The sequence below is a fragment of the Anabrus simplex genome, chromosome 1 (genome assembly GCF_040414725.1).
Source record: "Anabrus simplex isolate iqAnaSimp1 chromosome 1, ASM4041472v1, whole genome shotgun sequence".
NCBI lineage: Eukaryota > Metazoa > Arthropoda > Insecta > Orthoptera > Tettigoniidae > Anabrus > Anabrus simplex.
In genome coordinates this window covers 601,756,385-601,780,487 of record NC_090265.1, presented here as the reverse complement: position 1 = coordinate 601,780,487, position 24,103 = coordinate 601,756,385, and the positions used below count along the sequence as shown (strand labels likewise).

The window sequence follows — 24,103 nt, the reverse complement described above, 5'->3', positions numbered from 1 at the left end:
AAATAAAGATGACAGGGAAAACCGCAGTACCGGGAGAAAAAGCTTTCCCTTCTCCGCTTTGTCCAGCACAAATTTCACATGGAGTGATAGGGATTTGAACAATGGAACCCAGCTGTGAAAGGCCGGAGCGCTGCCGCCTGAGCCACAGAGGCTTACGGTGTCCTTGAGGCCATGTGCTTTTCTTTGTACTATGGATACGTTTTTGGGCTGGGGGTCTATCTAGAATTAGCGTGGACACTTTTGCGTCAACAATTTTCCGACATCACGGTAACCATGGCAACCAACGTACGACATCTATGTATACTAGCACATGAAAAAACATATCCATGCTTCTCCGTGTAGAGGAGGAACTTAGTTAAATGTTATCTGTTTACACCTAATTCGGGATGAAAAGGAAGTATGGGGCATTCATTCCTTTTATACCCGAACCTATGATGGTGCGTCCCAAAACCCATGGTAAAGCACAGATTAAGTACCTGTTAGCTAACCTCCCTGGTGTGGTTAGACTAAGCTTTGTCAAGAGACGTTTGGTGAAGCTGCTCAGTCACATAAACCTTCAGATACTGCCGCTGAGTATATTATGTGAGACTGAATATACCAGTAGCAGGCTGCTGTCTCATAAATCAGTGTCCTACCGTTATGCGGCTCGGTACCTGTGATATGTGAGTCTCGGTATAGTTATGTCGAGCTGTAGCGGGGTGTATTGAGCTCGCAAATCAGTGCGCGAACCTTCAGTAGCCAGCGGCTGTTCTAATATGTGAAATACAGCGGGCAGCGCACGATGGATAGAGGCACGTACCAAGTGATGGAGCAATTACTGTTCCTCCAAACCTGGCAGCTGATATAAACTAACAAATATACTGTACGTCTGTCGGTCACTCACATATTCCGAGAAATGGCTCAGAAAACTCAAGAGAATCTTACAACTTATCTCGTAAGTAGGAACCGTGTTATTAAGATTCTTAACTATTTCTTTTCCAGCTATGTTCATGAAGTTGAGGTCAAAACGGTTTGAAACTTGATAATTAATAATAATAATAATAATAATAATAATACGGTAAAACCCAAAGGAATCTAGCGGGCCCGGAGAGGAAATCCTCTAAAGACAATTTCCTTTAACTGAAGTTTTTTTAGAAAATAGTGTACACTATCTACTTATTCGTACTAAATACTAGAGTCATGTCAAAAATTATCATAATACATTAAAATGATACGTTATCGTACCGGTGCAGTAGTGTACTTTACATTCCGCAGCAGTCAGATTGAAAGGGATAGATAAAGAAGAGGTAAGGAAGCGGCTGTAGCCGTAGGCTAGGTACTATCCCGGCATTTGGGAAACCACGGAAAACCACTTCGAGGATGGCTGCGGTGGGAATCGACCGCCCCTCCTCCCTTTTACTCAGTTGACCTCCCGAGGCTGAGTGGACCCCGTTCCAGCCCTCTTACCACTTTTCAAATTTCGTGGTAGAGCCGGGAATTTAACGCGGGCCTCGGGGGTGGCAGCTAATCACTCTAACCACTACACCACAGAGGCGGACATATATTATTATTATTATTATTATTATTATTATTATTATTATTATTATTATTATTATTATTATTATTATTATTAAGCAAGTTACCATACGACGGTACTAGATGGAGATCCATTCTCTGATCCATCGAGAATCTAGCTGAGTAGCTTGAAATCGGTATTATGAGAAGCGAGGGCAGCGTCCTATTTTTTTTATTGTCTCATCAGTTAGCCTGAGGGCGGATGTGGGAAGAACAAGGTAATCAGCCTGCCATGACAAATGTAAAGTGTTCACGAGCTCTGATGTGCAATTCACGATGACATTGGTCTTTGAACTGGAACGTTCTGTCGTTCACTAGCCAAAAGGAATGGAATGAGACTTTTAAAAAAATTGTCAAATAACCAAGTGGTAGTGGCGGTGGTGGTGTTTCTTGTTTGAAAAGGAAGTGCAACTAGGCAACCACCCTATATTAACATCAGAGGGAATATTGAAGGCGTCTGTCGCTTCGAAAAATGAAGCCAATGAAAAACAATGGCCACGAAGGAAATGAAAGACTCCTTAGGCCTCGTAACCTAATAGCGTGGGTCGGAAAAGAACAAGAGTTGGCCAAGGGAGGTCGGATAGGATATATGAATGTGAGGAACCTGGCACAAGTAAGTGGATGCAATGCCAGGACTCAGCTTAGGGCCCCGTGGCCGACATCCACGCTCCCCTGGTGCCCCTTTTAGTCGTCTCTTACGACAGGCAGGGGATATCTTGGGTGTTATTTCATCCCTCACCCCCACTCAGAGGGTAAAAATAACCAAGTAACTAAATCAGCATTATTTATGAGATCATTCAGGTGGGTACTGCTGCTGTTATCATGTAGAGATCCAGATACATAGCTGTGGTTGCAAGTACTTCGGAAGAACCTAGAATTCGCTCGTATACTATGTCTGAACTCTTCCGACGTTTATGTTTATTCGAAGAATAGCTCGCGTTGACGACTTGATTTAAACTTGTGATAACTCTTGGATAATATCATGGCTATAATAATAATAATAATAATAATAATAATAATAATAATAATAATAATAATAATAATAGTTTTGAAATTCGTCTCAAAACACGTAAAATTCCACTTGCAGTCCTTGTAGCGCCAACACAGTAACTATTCCAAATTGAATATGGTGTGGTGGACAGTGTATCTAGTTTTGTTAGATTTTTTTATGGAATGGCCCACGAGTAAGAGAAGGAAAAAGGAATTGTGATGTCATAATCTGCCGTGACTACTTGCGTATCACATTTCTCACCACAACGGCGTGAACGTGCTGTTGTATATTGCAAGAGGCTGGTTCAGGAAATAAAGTGGTAATGAACTGGGCTATGTAACCGATTACCTATATGTGATATCAATCAGCAGAAGCAATGTAATGTGAAGGGTTTATTCCTAATCGCTGCGGCACACTCGTTTGTGTTGTAAGTTACAATAAATTCTATCCTCTCACTCAGTACCGTTATGATGCTTAGACCAGCTACCGTTCAGACCAGTGAACCTACAATCTCCTTTCCGGGTTTCTCCCCGTTCAGGACAAACCATCTAATTCCTTACCTTTTGCGTCACATTCCAGGGAACGTTTTCAAAACACGTACTTTTTCGACGTTTTCCGTCTCCGGCTCGCTTTGGGGTGACAGATTTGTTTAAAACAAATATAATCTGAAAGATTTTCCTGAAGCACTAAGTGGTTTTAACCGAGCGAGTTGGCTGCGCAGTTCGGGTCAGGTAGCTGTGAGCTTGCATTCGGGAGATCGTGGGAAGCCCTGAAGATTGTTCTCCTAGGTTTTCCATTCTCATACCAAGTAAATGCTGGGGATGTATCTTAATTAAGGCCACGGCTACTTCTTTCATAATCTACTTCCTGGTGTCACAGAAATCCTTCGGTATGCTAGTGCGACCACTAGGGAAAAAATAGTTCTAATTTATTTAGCGTTTATTTTTTGTCCCAGGAGCATCCGAGAACATGTTCGGCTCGCCTAGGGCAGGTCTTTCCATGGGCGACCTGCACGCCTAGTTGTTAAATGATAGTGAAGTTGGGAGAGGGTGAAAACCAGTGTCGACACATAGCCTACTCCTGTCGAATAACACCAAGGGGTCTGCTCAAGGCTTAACGTCGCCATCCGGCGGACGCATCACCATCAACACCGTCAAATTCCATCACTCCATATGAAATCTGGGGAGAGATTTGGAATTGAATCCAGGCTATTGACATGCAATCTATATAGTGATGTATACCACCATCTCTTCTCCTACACTGGCGGCCATCATTCTGATGGTGATTTTTCGGATTCGAAACGGCTAACCACGGTGACAGATCATGTAGACTTGGCGCCTTAACGACCATGGCTACCAGGCGTGCACTGGTTTTAATGTCTCACACGGTCAATAATTGATGGTGATGAGAGCAGTGATAGTTGCACTACCCGTCGGCCGATCTTGCGGTCTAGGAGTAGCGATCCTGCCTCCCACCTCCAGGCTTCGATTCTATTCGTGGCTGGATCAGCGATTTTTTATCTGGATCTGAGAGCTGGTTCAAGGTCCGCTCTGCCTCCTTGAGAACAATTGATGAACTATCTGAGGTGAGACAGCGGCGTCGGTCTAGAAAGCCAAGAGGATTCGTCAGCCTGACGACGCGCCACCTCGGAATCTGCAGACCTTCAGTGGGTAGACCAAGATCCACCAAGGTTGTTGCGACATGAGCTTTGTTTTGCTTTTTTTTTTTTTTTTTTTTTACTCCCCGTTCGCTGATGGGCTGTTGAATAACTTACAAACCATAGGGTTATCAGGAGAAACTAATTAGACACCTGTAGCGTGTCGGGGCTGATGACCACTTGACTTTGCAGCTTATAATAACAATCAAAACAATTAACATCACCAGTTAACTCGTTAACATGACGACTGAATAATATTTGTATGTCGGTGTTAGTGGTGGTCGTGGTGATCATTGTTGTGAGAGGAATACAACCGGATACAAAGCAGAAGGAAATATAAAATTTTGCTAGTTGCTTTACGTCGCACCGACACAGACAGGTCTTATGGTGACGATGGGATAGGAAAGGGCTAAGAATGGGAAGGAAGCGGCCGTGGCCTTAATTAAGGTACAGCCCCAGCATTTGCCTCGTCTGAAAATGGGAAAACACGGAAAACCATCTTCAGGGCTGCCGACAGTGGGGTTCGAACCCACTATTTCCCGCATGCAAGCTCACAGCTGCGCGCTCCTAACCGCACGGCCAACTCGCTCGGTAGAAGGAAAATTGAAGAGTTCGACACTACGGGTTACTGTTGTGTACTTCACTGAAATCTCATTATATAGGCCAACACACAAACTTTTAACATTCCTCTAGGGATTTAGAGTTCGTCACACTTTGATGTGCGTCGTTTTTGGAAATTTAAGAAAGCAAGCTAGTTATAAATTTGTCTTTTTATAACTATGTTGGTATATTGGAGGAAGGGATGGAAGTCGGAATCAGCACTACTTTACGAGCTGTGCTCTTCCTTCACCCGTGCCTAGCGATGACACCCTGTCAACAACCAGTATTAGTGGTTATTAGCTCCGCCTGACACCCAGAAACGCGGTAGCGCAGCTGCTTGGGTTCACACTGCACTAGAGTGTAGTAGCCTGCCAACATATGACTTTTTCCATAGCGTCTTTACATCTGTCAGAGAGAGAATATCATCGAGGGATAATCAAGGTTTACCATGAGGTACAGACCAGTAATTAGTTGTTGTTGTTGTCGTTTCGTTTTTTTTGTTTTTTGTTTTTTTTTTACAAGTTGCTTTACGTCACACCGACACAGATAGGTCTTATAGCGACGATGGGACACGAAAGGGCTAGGAGTGAGAAGAAGTGGCCGCTGCCTTAATTAAGGTACAACCCCAGCATGTGCCTGGTGTGAAAATGGGAAACCACGGAAAATCATCTTCAGGACTGCCGACAGTGGGGTTCAAACCCACTATCTCCGAATACAGGATACTGGTCACACTTACGCGACTGCAGCTATCGAGCTCGGTAATAGGATAAACAATCATACAGTAAATTTTGTTTAATTATAAACGAGAAATACAAAGGCAGCTACGCCGCGAGGGAAGTGCTTTACTTTACAATAAACTAAATAAACGGCGTGTGGCCTCCAGTGAGGCCTGGTGCAGGTCTTTCTAGTTGACACTGTATAGGCGACCTCCGCGTCTGTGAGGATGGGGTCCTACCTATGATGAATTCTAATGGTGAAGACGACACAGACACACACACACCCAGCCCCCGAGACAACAGAATTAACCAATTAAGATTAAAATTCCCGACTCCTCCGGAAATCGATCCCGGGACCCCTTGGACCAAAGACCAGCACGCTATCCGTCTAGACATATAGCCGGATTACTTTGCAATGAAACCGTACAGGTGGTGACGTACAGTGCACAGAGTGTATCTGCCTACCTAGTGAAAGCTTTCATTCGGTACCCTGATGGGGAAGGAGATGCGTTGCGATGACTTGAGGTGCGGAGGAGAGCGGCCGTGGCGTATACCTAGTACGAACTGGCCAGGTCAGTATTGCCACTTTTAGGGTAATCACACTAATCTAGGGTAATTTTGTACTAGATAGTGTAATTTTATGATAAGGCTATTTTAGGGTAATTTTAGGGCAATAAAAAAATCAAAAAATCAAAGTTGGAGACAAGGAACTGGAAATAGAAAAACACTTCGAATACTTGGGAAGTAAACTGACAGGAAATGGAAGACTGAGTATGGAAATTAATAGAAGGATACAACTGGGTAGTGCCTTCTACCACCAGGTACGTCCTGTCTATCCACCATTCCTCATTCAACACTGTGTTCCAGTGCAGATTCCTTTGTCCCACGCTGTTCTTCACACACTCCATCCATCGTAATCTTTGTCTTCCTCGTTCTCTCTTCCATGTCATCTGTCTTTCCAATGCTTGATCTTTCATCCCCTTGACAATCTCAATCTGTTCTGTTCCATTAGTTTTTGCATATTTAGCTCTTTTCGTCTGTGGCCTATTCATTTCTCATTCTATCCCTCCTTCATTATTGTACCATATTCCTCAGGAATTTCATTTCAGCTGCCTGTACTCTCATCTCTCTGAGTCATTATCCATGTTTCTGCTGCATTATATCATCATAGGTAAGTAATATCCCTTGTAGGCTACACTGTCCGACTCCTTGCCTGAATGGTCAGCGTTGAGACCTTCGGTTTAGAGGGTCCCGGCCGGGTCGGGGATTTTAATCATGCCTGATTAATTCTTCTGGCTCGGGACTGGGTGTTTATGTTTGTCTTAACACTTTCCACTTCATATTCAGACAACACACTACAGTACCCACTGCGTGATTAGTAGGACGTAAACTCCAAAAACATAATTATTCTGACTCAGTACACCGAGTTTGAGCATCAGATGGTTTAATCACTTTTTTTTTTAAATCAGAGAAATCACGTAGCCTATTCTTATAGAGGTACAATGTTCTATCAAGTGGCTAACAGAAAATTATACTTTCCCGTATTGTTCAGTATCTTCAAAAAGTCTAATGCACTAGCTACTATAATAGGAGTGAAAATAACTTGAAGTTACATTCTTTATAAGTAATCGTGCATTTTTAAGTAGACCATCCAGAAATGAAGTTTCCCTATTTCTTTTCTTGTAAAGTAGGAAATATGAGCATGCGCGACAAATCTATGAGGTAACAATCATATACCGGCCGGGCAAGTCCCGCTTGGTGTCAGTAGCGCAGCAGCAGTGCCTCGAAATGGCGGCTCGTATCCTTTCTCCTGCCGCCTGCGAGGTTCGGTCTGTGATAAAGTTTCTACGCAAGTTGCGGTGGGCCATTCAAAACAAGAGGCTTGGAATGTTCAGTGCAGGTGTTGTACTGATCCGTGGCAATGCTCGCCCATATACGGCTCGAGGCTCAGCAACAGTTCTGTAGGAGTTCGGCTGGGAGGTGTTTGATCATCCACCGTACAGTCCTGATCTTTCTCCATCTCTTCTTGCACCTCAAGAAATTCCTGTCCACCTGTCAGCATTTTCACACGGACGAAGAGCTGAAGACGAATGTCATACGGTGATTCCATTTCCAGGCGGCAGGCTTCCACGACACTGGCATACAAACGTTGATCCCACGATATGACAGGTGTCTCAATTCTGGTGGTGATTATGTCTGAAAATAGCTCCAACATTGCTGTATAATATGTCAATAACGTTGTTTTATGTAACTACGTTTTCTTTTTTTAAATAGGGAAACTTAATTTCTGGACGACCCCCGTAAATCTAAAATTTTGATCATTTAAGGTTAATTTCATTTGTGCTTTGTAGCAACGTTGATCCCGACGTATACCTTGGTAAGGAGAACGGGAAACAACGGAAAACCATGGTCAGGACAGCTGACGGTGGAACCAGCCCACCACCTCCCGAATGCAGAGCTGTAAAGTCGTAGCCCTGTTAAGTTGAAGCTAGTCTGCTTGCTCGAACCTATAACTGATTTGTTTAGAATATACAGTGGTGTAGCGATATTAATGGGCCCAAAACAGGAATTGTCAAATGTCCCCGCTAATATTAGCTTATACAAGTTGCGCAAAATATAATTTCCTCTCTTTTATGTTTCATACTTTCTCGCCGTACTAGGAATAATGAAGGAGATGTTCACGAATATTACATTTTCCACAATCGTCCAAATATCTATGAAAATATCAGTTGTATCTAAATACAGTATAGCTTAACAAAATAAAAATCTAATCTCCAATCTTTTATATCGGATACATTTTTACTGCACGAGCCATAATAACGGATATATTCACGAATTTCGTGATATCAGCTGCGAAGACCACATAGGGACAGATTGCTCAGTCGTTATGAAATAAGTTAACGAGCTTTTGGGCTTATGCCATGTCAAAAAAAAAAAAGGTGACATTCTTTACGTTTCGTTGAGAACTATGCCCTGCGTCATCAGAAGAAAATTTGACTGTCCACGAGAAATGCTTTTAAAACAATGAGGTTTGAATTTAGACCGCGTCCGGGGAGCCATCTGGTGACGAATCAACGTACCATTTCCACTTCTATTTGGTAACGTCTACATTCAAAACATTGTTTTAGAACCCTTTCTCGTGGACAGTCGGGATTTTCTTCTGATGACGCAGGGCATAGCTCTCTGCGAAACGTAAAGAATTTCACCTCATTTCTTTTGACACGGCATAAGCACGACAGAAATTAAGAAAATATTGCCTTGCAAAATAAGGCTTTAAGAAAAAGTCAAAATTACTTTGTGGACCACTCAACAAAGATTTGAGGAAAAGACTTGCTAAGTGTTATATTTGGAGCATAGCGCTGTATGGCGCAGAGACTTGTACATTGAGAAAGGAAGATGAGAGAAGTTTGGAGGCACTAGAGATGTGGGTATGGAGGAGAACAGAACAAGTGAAATGGGAAGACCGGGTAAGAAATGAGGAGGTATTACGAGGAGTTGGAGAAGAACGAAGTATGTTGCAAATCATTAGAAGGAGAAAAATGAACTGGATTGGACATTGTTTGGGGAGGGACTGTTTACTGAAAGGAGGAATAGAAGAAATGGTAAAAGGCGAACGAGGAAGAGGAAGAAAAAAGTATCAAATGTTGTACAATATCAAAGGAAATAAATATTCGGACATGAAAATCTTGGCGCAGGACAGGCAACAATGGAAGAGGTTCATCCCATGACAAGACCTGCCATAAGGCAGAATACCTAGATGCTGATAACCCCAAAATCCTATATCATGTCTATAATTACGGGGGGTGAAAGCAAGTTAACGAGTGTTGGTGATGTGGTGGTTGCAGTCCTTTCTTCTATGACATCGACTTCTCTTGGTCGCCTCTTCACCTATTTCAACTTTGACTGTGTTCATTTCATTCTAAAATGTATCTTAAATCACGTTTATACCCGACAGTGCCGGGCAGTGCAGTAGACCTGTAGTACCCTCACAAGAGAACAAGAATGCGAGCTGGTATCCAACAGCAATGAAAGCTTCTGCAAGTGTACGTTAAAGAAGAGTTAGTACTTCACCTGTATACTGTTTGCCACAGTTTTTTCCGGGTCAACGTACATATGAGACTGAGTAAAACAATAAGATTCCCTAAATCTCTTCCTTGATATTCCATAATGCTCGCCAAGTTGACAGGCGGTTTACATGAATTCAGTCATACAGTATCTCTTAGACATGTAGCACTATCTCTTCTTTTTGTAGAATGGAATCAGTTAAATAAACCAAGAAACGAAGAATTATTACCTTTACCTTCTAGTATAAGCAGCTATCTCCCATATCTTTTCTATTCCTAAACAGAACGTAAAATACATCCATGTTTCTCAGCAGTGACAATCATTTAAGTTTACAGCCAGTGCGAAGTGGATACAGTCATTGAAACTCAGCAGAAGTCATGCCTGTTTACACAACCCCCAGATGAAATAAATAACACTTGAATGTTATTATATCTAAGTTTAGAATGAACTCCTTCTCGGAGATATTCGGTTGAATTCCCTTTTACCTAGCAAATGAAGACTTCCATTATCACTTCAGCATTTGGGGGATTATATTTTATAGAAAAGACATCTGTAAAAACAAAACAATGTACAATTCTCTTTAATTCGAAGCACTATCACCACCGTTATGTCCGGCTCCTTGGCTGAATGGTCAGCGTAGTCGTCTTCGGTTCAGATGGCCCCGGGTTTGATTCCCGGCCGGGTCTATCCTCCACTACAACAACACGCAGTTTCCCCCCACAAGGTAGATATCGCCCACACTCGTCGTAGGGTCTTCCTTTCAAGGGCTGCGATAGGCTATCAATAGCCGGACGGAATTATTATTATTATTATTATTATTATTATTATTATTATTATTCCTATGCCAGCCCCATGGTGTAGGAATAGCGTGCCTATCTCTTACGCAGCGGCCCCAGTCCAAGGATTTTAATTCCAGTCTGAATGGTGGCCGGTGTTCACTCAGCCTCGTGAGATGGACTGAGTAGCTCTCTTGTAGGAGAGACAGTGGACCCGGTCTGAAAACCAAACAATACGGCTGACATTTTCACCACGCTAACCGGGTGGCACTCCAAACTAATAGGCCATCTGGTTGGGCACCAGCCAATGCCCTAATGGACTGTTGTGCCACGAGTTTTTATTATCACTATTACCGACCGGTGTAATTCAATGCATTAAGGTACTTTGGTCAGCTGTTTAGGCTTGCGGAAGGGCTCAGGAGATGCGTGGGTTTGAATCCCATTATTGGCAGTTAATGAGATGAGTATGTTTAATATTCCAATTCCATGTGAATGCTTGGACGAGTCCTTTGAATTCCTTACCTGATCCACATAAAGATCTACTTTCCAGGACTTTCCCCTGTAGTAACAGAATTGTGACGATAACGATATCCAAAAAGAACGACCATGTCGGAGATTATTATTATTATTATTATTATTATTATTATTATTATTATTATTATTATTATTATTATTATTATTATTATTATTATTATTGCTACTTCAGTCTTAGCCAGCTGTGGACCACGTGAAGAAACCATTATATTCTTCCTTTCTTTGCCTTCCTGTCTTTTCAGTATTACTTTATTCATTCAGTATGTTTCTTCCTTCTTACCTCCGTCCAGACAGATTTCCTTCACATCTTCTCTTTATCCTGGAAATCCCCCAAAATCCTTGATCTTTTTCTTTCTTTCTTTCTGAAAATGGCACTATCGATTAACTCGTTTCTTGTGATGCACAACTCGGCCATACGCTGTTTAAATGCCGATGATCCATCAGAATTGTGTTTTGGGATTCCGATCGAAAATGATCAAATATTATTTTCGTTAGGCTCATTGCATTCATCCGGACCAAATAGCCATAAAAGGAAATCCTCCTATTTCTGATACTGTCTGAAAGTGTTTATTATTATTATTATTATTATTATTATTATTATTATTATTATTATTATTATTATTATTATTATTATTATTATTATTATTATTAGTCTATTATTAATATTGAGCCTCTGTGGCTCAAGTGGCAGTGCGCCGACATCTCAACGCTGAACTCCGTGGTTTAAATCCCGGTTACTCCATGTGCGATTTGTGCTGGACAAAGCGGAGGCGAGACAGGTTTTTATTCGGGTACTCCGGTTTCCGTGTCATTCATTCCAGCAACACTCTCCAATGTCATTTCATTTTTCGTCTGTCAGTCATTAAGCCCCCCCATCGTTGCCCCAGAGGAGTGCGACAGGATTCGGCAGTGGACATAGTTCCTAGCCTCGCTGATAGGTGGGGGCTTCATTCATTCCATTCCTAACCCGATGGAATGACTGGAAACATGTTTCTTCATTATTATTATTATTATTATTATTATTATTATTATTATTATTATTATTTTACCAAAGATGATGATCCTTGATGATGCTTGTTGTTTTAAGGGGCCTAACATCGAAGGTCATCGGCCCCTTACCAAAGATGAGAATCAATATTGTGCCTGTCATTTTTCCGAAATTAGTGTGTTTTTCCAGGTGTTTCATGATGTATTTCAAATGTTCGATGTGGCTGACAATTTTTATTTGCATTCATTGAAGATAGTTTTTCTGGAGATACTTCTAACATTTTAATCTTCCTAAGAAAATGGTCCAATCTGCTGTTATTTCTCGTTAATATACGTGCGTGGATGTGGACATTAGGGGGAGGAAAAACTTCTCCCTGAAGTCACCTCAATAATATACTTTTTTACAACGGGACCTGTCCGAAGAATTATCTTCAGAGGAAATGCCGCATACTACTAGTATCATCGAATTACGGTTTTCTGCGCTACATGCATACTTCATCTTGCCAAATTATTACTCACCCGTTATGAATTTCAGCTGCAGCCAAAGCAAACAGAGACGAACGCAAGCTGAAAATAAGCTAATGAGCAGTCATTTTTCATACGACAAATCCTTTCATAAATGAATTCATCGCCATGGGGCGATGATGTGTGAAATACAACATGCTAATTTAATTGCTTTCAACTATATTGGTTCTGTCTGCGAATCATCCAACCAGTAATATTAAGAAGAAAAATAAAGTGATTCTAGTTACCGTCTTCTAAAATAGTGCGGCATCTTAGACCTGCCCAAGTCTAATACATACCTTCTAAGGCTAAGTTAATACCGTCGAATGAACACTGAGTGCACCACCAATGTCGTTCACATTCCAACAGTTAGGCCTATGTCATGTTTTCGAATAGCATACTTTTCAAAACTCGATTACCTCGGACACAAACTTGGTAGTATGAATTTGAAACACTGCCTCTGATATCACTAAAGTAGATAATAATAATAATAATAGTAGTAATAATAATAATAATAATAATAATAATAATAATAATAATAATAATAAGTTTGTAGTGGTTAGTGTGATTAGCTGCCACCCCGCAGGCCCGGGTTCGATTCTCGGCTCTGCCACGAAATTTGAAAAGTGGTACGAGGGCTGGAACGAGGTTCACTCAGCCTCGGGAAGTCAAATAAGTAGAGGGGATTTCGTCTCCCACCCACCTCAGCCATCCTCGAAGTGGCTTTCCGTAGTTTCCCCGATTCTCCTCCAGGCAAATGCCGGGATGTTACCTAACTTAAGGCCACGGCCGCTTCCTTCCCTCTTCCTTGTCTATACCTTCCAATCTCCCCCCCACCCCCAACAAGTCCAATAGCAGATGAGGTACCTTAATTAAGGCCACGGTCGCTTCCTTCCAATTCCTAGCCATTTCCTATCCCGTCGTCGCCATAAGACGTAGGCCTGTCTGCGTCGGTGCGACGTAAAGCAAATAGTATTTTTATTTAAATTGATTTGTGTGGATGGATTTAATTTAGTTTAGAATGTTATTAATTCATGGAATAGCTCCGAAATTAACAAATTAAAATAAATACAGTTTACCGAGCAGGTAGCATTGCGGTTTGGGTACGTAGCTGTGAGCTTACATTCAAGAGATAGTGGGTTCGAACTCCACTGTCGGCAGCCCTGAAGATAGTTTTCCGTGGTTTCCCAATGTCACAGCAGGCAAATACTGTGGCTGTACTTTAATTAAGGCCACAGCCGCTACCTTCCAACTCCTAGCCATTTCCTATCCCGTCGTCGCGATAAGACCTGTCTGTGTCGGTGCGACGTAAAGCAAATTGTAAATACAATTAAATAAATTTAAGAGGATGATTATTGTCGGCTCTATGGCTAAATGGTTAGCTTGCTGGTATATGGTCTAAGGTCTCCGGGTTCAATTCCCGACCGCGTCGAGGATTTCAACCGCCATTGGTTAATTCCGATGACTCGGGGGCTGCGGGTGTAATCCGTGTTCAGCATTACAATTCATCGCAGGTAGGGCCCCATCCTCACAGACGCGCAGGTCGCCTATAAGGTGTCAACTCGAATCACCTACACAGGGCCTCTTCGGAGGACACGCGCCATTAAATAGGATTATTGAAGGTATCAGTTTAGGAAAGAGAAGGTGAGGAAAATTCAGGCCACTCCTGGGTTAACAATGTTGTATAAGTTACGGTCTTAAATGGCCCCCGGTACCAATTACAAGTTGCTATTGGTCGTTGCAAGTAGCGGAAAATAAAATTCATTCTCTAAAACTCTCTTCCCTATCCCTCACTTCCCTTACAAAAATTGTCCATTCAACAATTTTTGCATTTGACGCCGTTTACTATAACCTCCACCACCCCCTCCCAACAGCACTACAGTCCTGATGGGTCTTGGCCTACATAGCGGCCGTTGCTCAGCCCGAAGGCGTGTAGTCAGCGCGATGAATCCTCTCAACCATTATTCCTGGACCGGACAGCTATCTCACCGTCAGATTACTCCTCAATATTTCTCGTGTAAGCTACTGCGTGGACCTCCAACCAACGCTCAGATCCAGATAAATATCCTTTTAACTGGCCCTTCCCAGTAAGCGGTAGCCTCGCTACCCCTAAACTACGGGGCCAGCAATAACCCAGAGGGACAGGAAAAATAATTTTACTTATACGTAAGAAAATGTTCATGTTCACGTGCCTGCCCATAGCACCAAATCAGCCCGTTTTAAAAACAGCACTAATGCGATGTAAGCTCTATACATCTTCGTCTTATGTCCTTAAATATGTTTTATTTTTAAAAAAAATGGGTTTGAATTTCGGCAAGCTTTCTACACAGCACTCTCTGCATTCGACGGCATTTACTTCAACCCAGAAGACTGAAAATATGGTGCTATACACGAAATGTCATGGAGTCACACACAATCTCATCAAGCAAGATTATCTCTGATACGAGATGTATGGAGTCATTGTGGTCTGTTGACTATATAACATGGAGATGTAATTACATATGTGGTAGTAACACAGAACAGGAAGCTATTGGAAGACCAGTATACTCGTAAAGCTGTCTCTTGCCTTTCTTGTGGTAGGCAGTAGTCATCGGCGAGATAGCATGGCGTGCAAGCAGGGTCGAGCAGAAAGCAAACTGATATATTTTGAACAAGACGGGGCGCATGAAGAACAACGGGCTCTCCTCCTTCTTCGAGAATTGCTTTCATAAAACAGCGGGACCACACCCAAGATGTGTTCATAATAGAAACCTTTCTTAGATTAACATGTAGCCGCCTTTCTTTGAAAATACGGTATCACTTTCCGTGCGCGGACTGCTCGGGGTCTTTTGTTGAGGAGTTATTTTTGATCAATAACCATTTATTTTCCTATTGTGCAGGGTGCGATAGGCATTGAAGCTGTCATTGTGCTGAAAATACTAATATTAGAATACTGTAGCAGGAAATCGATTTAAATCATATATCATACCTAGAAACTTTTGTTAATAGCGTGTAATTCACCATGCATTAATTTGTGGATTCATCGTCATTATCACCACCACTGTAGTTTTGGTTTCTCGTGTAGATGTGTAGCAGTGTAGGAGAAGTGAGACTGTTCCTATTCCTAGCCAGGTCAGCGACTTCTACCTGCATCTGAGGGCTGATTCGAGGTCTACTCAGCCTGCGCGAGAACAAACGAGCTATTTGATGATGAGATAGTGGCTCCGGTCTAGAAAACCAAGAATAACGGCCGAGAGAATTAGTTATTTTGACCACGCTTCACTTTCGCCTTCGGGCTCAGTTACGGTCACTTGCTAGGTCTAAGCTCATCAGGGCTTCAGCTCCATGGGTTTCGTTCTTTGTTTTTATAGTACCCACCTTAAAACATGATTTCTTAGGCATCCATTATTCGCGAAACAACCCTTTTTGTTTTAAGAAACAACAGTGATGCTATGTAAATTATGTCATGTCTGCTATTGCTATACTTTTTTCGAGAGACTAAAGTGCCGTAGTTTTGCCACGAAATTCAGTAAATCTACGGACGTGTAGTAACTTTGACAAAATTCAGAAAATTTAGAAAACTGAAAAATTTGTAGTGTTCAAATACCAAATTTAGTGAAAAATTGTCAAAAGGAGCTTTGTCCAGACCCATTCGACCACGCTCTGCTACCACTTGTTACGGGGATTTATCGTGGAACGCAGAGGTAAGGAAGCGGGTGGAGTGAATGGCTTGATAGGGGATCACTTAGAGTACATTACCTTGTTTGCGTATACTCATATGCAAAAAAAGACAATGAGAGTGAAATAGAATGCAATTGTAAACTACACTATTTTGTACTAAAATGTAAACAAGTACTAGGTTCCTTCCAACAAGGTGCTGTAAACACGATCATACGCAAAGATTGGGTGAGGTATAGTGACATGAAAAGAACTTTATGTTCTTCACTGTCCTAGGTAACGTATACGTCGTGCCCTCGTGGTGCAGCTCTTTTCAGACAGACCCCCAATGGAGGTAAACTGCATGTACCATTTTAACTACATACCAGCCCGCCTGCCATTCCTAAAATCTCTGACAGTACCGGTAATCGAACCCGGATCCATTAGGGGGCAGCTACTGTAATAGTGCGAGCCGTTACGCTACGGAGGTGTACTTCACTGTCCTAAATTAATATTATCGGAGGTGTACTTCACTGTCCTAAATTAATATTATCGGAGGTGTACTTCACTGTCCTAAATTAATATTATTGCCCACCTCCTTGCTTGAATGGTAATCGTAGTGGCCTTCGATTCAAAGGGACATAGGTTCGATTTTCGACAAGATTGGGGATTTTTTCTATGTCTGGTCAATTTCTCGAGATCGGAGACTGGATATCTGTCTTAAAACACATCTCTCCATTTACACCACAACACACCACACTGTCAACCATCACAGAAACACATACTGGTAGAATATATCCCTTAATATAGGGTTGGCGTGAGGAAGGATATCTGTCCGTGAAACAAGGCCAAATACACTCCTGTGATACAGTTTGCACCAGCAACTCCACCAATGTATGGAGAAAATGGTAGGAGTATATTAATAACATCCGTATTATTAACAACGGTTTAAAGGAAAGAGAAGTAATAGTAATAATAATAATAATAATAATAATAATATTTATTTTATGTCCCACTAATTACTTTTGCGGCTTTCTGAATCAGTGATGTGCCGAAATTATGTCCCTCAGGAGTTCTTTGATATGCCGGTAAATCTACCGAAATGAGGCTAAAATATCTGAGCACCTTCAAGTACCTTCGAACTGAGCCGGGATCGAATGTGCCATATTTGGCGCAGAAATCCAGCGTTTTAGCGTCTAAATAACTCCTCTCTGCAATGAATATCAAAAAGCAAATGGAGACATCCATACAATACAAGTAGCCTACCTATAGTTGAACTTAAATATTAAATAAGTTACAATTTAAAAAGTTACAAAACCTTAATTGATAACCCTAAAGTTGACCCTTAAAATAACAGTTAACTTCGTCATTAAATAATTAGACGGCTTGTTTTTATATATATATGCCAGATTTCTACGTACCGAAATGTCTCAGGCAGATAATGCATGATGTCTTGGTAACTTCTAACCCGTAGTGACAGGAGTAAATTGTATTTAAAAGGTGCAAAGTTAACTCTGATCATCTACGGAAAAAGCATTATAATCTGACAATCGGAAGCTCTAATCTTGAACACCTAGATAGGATTCGTGTTCTTGCAGCCTATCATACAGTCTCTGCTCCGTTGTTTACCTTAAGCAACGGTTCATTTGTTGTAGTGCAAAGAAATTCGCGCTAATTTTGCGCACCCTGAAGTAAATATCTTGGAAGTAAGTCACTCCCATCATTGCTCCATCGGTAAGCACATTGTGAAAGGATTACATATCAGTGTAAGCATCACTCATTACGGCATGATGCTCCCTTACTTTCCCTCTCTTGCTGTAAGGTGGAGTGGGTAGGGGGGCAAAACAATTCAACCCTCCTACTCCAATTTAATAAAAAGAGACCCCTTCCTCCTTGTAAAACCACAAACGGGCCCTATGGACTTCAAAGGGAACGGTGAATAGCATACCCGTTGGAAGCATTCCGATCTACTGGCAGAGATTTGTCATCCCAGATAGCCGTAGCATGTCTTACATCTGTTTGGCTTTCAGGTTCGCGAGATACAAAGCAGTTTCATATTCTTCCATAAATGGATGTCATTTGTTCACCATTACAAATTATTCTTTGACTTGTAAACTCGCGTAGTCCGGCATTAATTTATGAGACGTGCTTTGCCTAATTATTCATATGACATACAAGTGGCTAGAACACAAATATCCCAAACACTCTACTAAGTGTCCTTATCTGCTTTAACATTCACACGCATAACATACACTGGCAGGCTGACTTCTTGATCGGTTAATTCTTTTATGCCACTGGCATTTTGGTATGTAACAAACGACTGAATTCTTTGTCAGTAATTGTCAAGCTATTATAGTTATAACAGTAGTTCATCTCGAGCTTTTATTGAGAGTTTCAAGTAAAATAGGTATCGTCTAAATACTTTTACCGAGTCAGAAATATGAACAGAAGCAGGATGGTTCACATAACGTAGAGTTCATCTATGTCCCCTTCTTTTTCGAAACCATGTTCCTTTGCCCCGAAAAACTATGTCGGGACGCCAAAATGTCCCGTATTTTGTTAAGTATGGGAAAGTGTATTGATTCTTTTCGACATTGCCCAGAGCGACTTTAAAATAATCATTATCATACAGTATTATAGATACAGTTTTGAACATAAATAAAATGCGAATAATGTGTCCGTTTATATTCAGAGCTTGGCAGAATGTGTCTATTCAGAGGTTACCAACACTACGGCGAGTATCGAGACACTTTATTGCTCTGTTAGAGAGACGTATTTGATACATTTAAATGTTAGCTTTGTTTTGTGGTATAACCACTGTAGCCATAGGTCACTTAGCATCACGTGGATATGGCTAACATGTAGCATATAAGAAAAATGTTCAAAATTTCCAAAAGAAAGTTCGCATTCACTGAAGATTTGCGGAAACAGTATCATTTCGTGAATACTATCACTGATGCCTGACGAAAAGAACAGACTTGCCATAAACACAGTGAAATCAGAGCTAATTGTGAAATTGTTCTTCCGAAAATAATGTGTACATGGTGCAGGCCTGTGTTCGATTCCCAGTAGCCTACTGTCAGAAATGTAAGATTAGCAGGAGAACTGGTATGTTGTGAAAAATGTCCATGCCTCTCACTCCTATTGAGGATACGCCTAAAAGAGCTGCACTACATCGGGATGTGGAAAGGAATTTACTTTTGTACCTGAAATATGTGGAAATAATGAACAGCAATAATTGAATGTGATTTATTTTTGAACATTTACGAACATTTCAGCTTTTGATTGATTTCGTTTCTTTGATAATAAATATCTAAAGATCTTTAGATGACAGTAAGATGATTTTTCCGCGATTTCTCTAGGGGCCTATAGACTACCCTATCGTTAAAATTAGGAATGTACCGTATTTTTCGAAAAGAAATCTATGGATCCTAACTTAATTGTATGCATACCTACTAAAAGACTGCTAAGAAACAAAATAAATCAGCTTAAAACATAGTACCCCCAAACCAAACCCCACGGCACTTAACGCCCTTGAAAGGGCATTAGCCTGCCCAGCGACCGCTGTTCAGCCCGAAGGCCTGCAGATTACGAGGGGTCGTGTGGTCAGCACGACGTATCCTCTCGGCCGTTATTCTGGACTTTCGAGACCGTTAAAACATAGTAGGGGCCTACATAAACAGGAAAGAGAATGCTAACGTTGGAAATGAGCTTGAATTGTACACTCTTGTTAAGTTATTAAACAGAGAATGGAAAACGTAGGGAGAAAAAACAGAACTGAAGGAGAGGAAATATAAGGAGGGTGAAAATCAGATAAGATACATTTAGCTAGGGGTAACGGTATATTGAGAACTATCCTAAACTCCATAACTTATTTAAAGTTTAGAAAATGGCTCAAAAGTCGTTTTGTCTGTTTATTATCTAAGATACATCCAAGAAGAATTTGTGGGAGATAAGTTATTTTAATTATTTTTTTAACACTTAGTTAGAATATCTTAAGTATCTTGTAATAACGACAACAAATTGCATGTATTAGTAATGTTTATAAATAATTAATATTCTCTTTCCAGTTCTTTGTCATCCGTGGTTGGGAGAGAATAATATTTCGTTCATTCATAGATGTAAATTATTGCCTTTACACTTCACCGACACTTCCGTCCCAGTACTTTATTATTTTAAATTACCTCGGTGTACCAGGGGATTCTGGATTCACTTTGCGACCAAGATAGTGGAGTTTTCAAGAACTATTATATGCTTGGACGCCTTGTCACAATTAGGATGGTGGTGTTCCTAGCGCCCACTCGACAACCATTAGAAATAATCGAAGAAAGTTTCGGTATCGCGATAGAAGGCAGTGCAATTGGAACATCTTTATAGGTAAGCAGGCCTTGTAAATGGTACCACATCAGAAGCTCTGTTAAGTTTTTAAAATACGTCTTCATGTAATCTTTGTTCATTTCCTAAAAGATGTGAATGATATAATAATTCATAAACTTCCCTATAACTTACTCAATTCACGTTTTATCTGTGTAAATGAAAATGATCATAACAAACTTAAGAGACGTCGAAATATTTTATAGAGATGCAAAATAAGGCAAAAAATGCCTTAAATCTAAGTTTGGACCTGAAATAAGTTTAGTGTCAATTTAAGTAAAGTGTTGACTTAATTTACATAAATGAATGAATTGTAGTAAGTAGGCTATATGTTTTCTTCTGTATTGAGGCCTTCTCATCCACATGCTACAGTATTAAATTAAGCGTAAATGAACCTATAAATTCAATTCGTTTAGTTTCAGTTAGGGGCAGAATCCCGGCACAATAGTGAAATTTCATACATTTAATAGTTTAATTATGTACAGAGAATTATAAAATGTTACAACAGTTGTGCACTACTTCAGCCATTACCTTCGTCAGTTTTAGTTGTTTAGTTTTTGTTTGTTTCTTCTTCTTCTTCTTCTTCTTTTTCTTAATTTCGGTTTAAAAGTGTATCAATAATATTGTTGGGTAAACACGTTGCGTATGACTTTTTTTTACATTTTCGGAAAAATTTAACACTCAAAACAAAACAAAGGACCGTGCACGCGCAATATCACGTCCTCTGCTTTTCCCAATAACACTTTCAAGAAGTTACAATTTTTAGGTTGTTGGATTTTTCTGTATTGCTTCTTACTGTTTTAACCAGAGCTACGTAAAATCTAAATCTATTAAACCGAGAAGGAAAATGTTGATGAAGTGCTTCGGAGCCGATTCAGAACCACAGTCCCACACTAGTACATTGTACAGAGTCACATGAAAAGTAGCCTAAAGGTTCTAAAAGATAGTTATACCGTATGGATTAATAAATAAGTTACAGGATTGTGAGCGGCGGCAAAAAGACCTTGACAAAGTTGTAAGATTGGCAGCAGACAATGGTATGGTGGCAAACGGGGTGAAAAGTCAGGTTGTAAATTTCACCGAGAGGTAAAGTCCTCTCACTTTTAACAATCTGCTTTACGTCGCACCGAACCAGATAGGTCTTACGGCGACGACGGGATAGGAAAGGGCTGGGAGTGGACTTAATTAAGGTACGGCCCCAGCATTTGGCTGGTGTGAAAATGGTAAGCTACGTAAAACCATCTCCAGGGCAACCGACAGTGGGGTTCGAACGCATTATCTGCTGAATGCATGCTTATTAGCTACGTGGTGGTGGTGGTGGTGGTGATTATTGTTTTAAGAGGAAGTACAACTAGGCAACCATCCTCTATGTAACACTATCAGAGAGAAAAATGGAAGGGGTGCGACACTTCGAAAAATGAAGGTATCGGTCAAAGAAACACAAGAGCCACGAAGGGCGTGAAAATGAAAGACTCCCTAGACCTCCATACGTAACACCGTCGCGGTCGGAAAAGAATAAGAGTTGACGAATGGAGGTCAGATACGATAGATGAAAGTGAGGAGCCTGGCACAAGTAAGTGGAAGCAATGCCAGGACTCAACTGAGGGCCCCGTGGTCGCCAACCCACGTTCCAAAGTTCAGAGCCCCTGGGGCTATAGCTACGTGACCGAAACCGCGTAGCCACTTGCTCGATACCTATCAGTTTTAATTACTGTGTTGATGGGGGTGTCGGTAACTCAAGGGGATCACTCTAAATAGTAAAGTGTTAATATAGAGAAACATCTTAATTCGAGTAATCACATAAACGGGATTGTAAATAAATGTTGCAGACCTCTCCATATAGTTAAGAGGCTTTAGGGGTTGTAATAAGGATGTAAAGGAGGGGACACCAATTAGACTATGGTTCTGGTGTATCGGACCCTAATCAGGATTCCTTGATACGAGAAATGGAAAAGATCGAAAGGAAAAGTACACGATTTGTTCTGGGCGATTTCCGACAGACGAGTAGCGTTCTGAAAATGTTGCAATCTTTGGGTTGGGAAGACCTGGGAGTAAGGAGACGAAGAGCTCGACTAAGCGGAATATTCCGAGCTTTCAGTGAAGAAATGGCTTGGAATTACATTAATGATAGACGAATAAGCTTAAGTTGAGGTTTTCTTTGTTTGTTTTTTTGCTAGTTGCTTTACGTCGTACCGACATGGATAGGTCTTATGGCGACGATGGGACAGAAGAGGGCTAGGAGTGGGAAGGAAGCGTCCGTGGCCTTAATTAAGGTACAGCCCCAGCATTTGCCTTGTGTGAAAATGGGAAACCACGGAAAACCATCTTCAGGGCTGCCGATAGTGCGGTTCGAACCCACTATCTCCCGAATACTGGATACTGGCCGCACTTAAGCGACTGCAGCTATCGGGCTCGGTGAGTTGAGTTTTTAAAAGTAGAAAAGATACTTGGAATTTAATAGGACAAATTGGGAAAAATATTCGTTTATGGGAAGGGAAATAAGGGATTGGAATAATTTACCAAGGGAGATGTTTGATAAATTTCTAACTTCTCTGATACTAAGAAAACAAACGATAGGGAATCTGCCACGTGGGGGACAGACCTAAATGCAGATCCGTGGTGATTGGTTGGTGATTCATAGTGCACCTAATGTTTGTGTTGACCTTTCTCCGGAACAGCGGTATGGTCTAGTGGCTAAGATACCTGGCTCTCACCCAGGAGACTCGGGTTCGATTCCCGGTATCGGAACCACATTTGAGGCGCACCCCCTCCCTTACCGACATCCAACCTCACCATAAAACACACACGTCGGAAGATTCGAGGCGTGGACCGCGACTAGGAAAGGCCAAACACAGCCCTGAACTAAAACCGGTCCTCGTTTCAAAAAGTAGAACAGGAATGAGACCAAAGCTTCTAGCAATAGAATCCCAATTAAATTTAAATGAGGTTTTATTGATATAATAAAATCAAAAAGAAACAAGAAATGAAGCTAGCAATTAAAAACAAAGGATACGTACATGTGCAGAGCTCATCCAATTGAAGTCATAACACTAACGCGTGAGCACAGCTTTTTCAAACACCAAGCTTTAATTATTCATAAGACGGACTCACCGTCTCAATTGCAATCTCGCTACATAACGTGGTCATGTGAATACAATCCACACGGATCAACTCGGTCATTCTTTCCGCGAGATTAATATAATTCATTATATACGCGTCTATTTAACTTCCACATCGTCACAACAATTACCACACAGATCAAAGTGGCGACCCTGGCGGGACTCGTAAAAGATCTTGCCGGCACATACAACTCATTAAAAGAGATTTGACGTGACGTGACGTGAAGAAATTTCTGGGTTATGAAACACATTCCTCGTTGAACAAGAAATAGAATGCAAAGTCTCTATGATTCTTGCGACAGGTATACAGTAAATACATTTGATTTAGCGGCAGAGACACGTGTTAGAAGCCGTGAGATAATAGACGCTGATAGGTGGCTTCTAGCTGCGTACTCATACGCTCGTACCACTTGTTGAACTATTCCACTCACGAGCACCGTCGTGTTGAGAGCGAACTGACCCGGCCGGACAAACAGGTGTTGCTAGTCGCAGCAACTTTTTGTTCTCTCGGCTCGTGCCAGTTTACCACTACATTCCTCCGACTTGTGATCTACCCGCCGTTCGCTTGCGATCTATCCTCACAGCTCCAC

At 41.3% G+C, this 24,103-nt stretch overlaps 1 protein-coding gene and 1 non-coding gene across 2 annotated transcripts in view; both read left to right on the top strand.

The window, feature by feature from the left end:
* Window positions 1–24,103, top strand: part of LOC136857193 (homeotic protein spalt-major) — a 651,196-nt gene that overhangs the window by 342,836 nt on the left and 284,257 nt on the right. The window lies entirely within an intron of this gene.
* On the top strand, window positions 23,063–23,142 carry TRNAE-CUC (transfer RNA glutamic acid (anticodon CUC)). Its single transcript has one exon. It is a non-coding gene; the product is annotated as a tRNA-Glu (tRNA).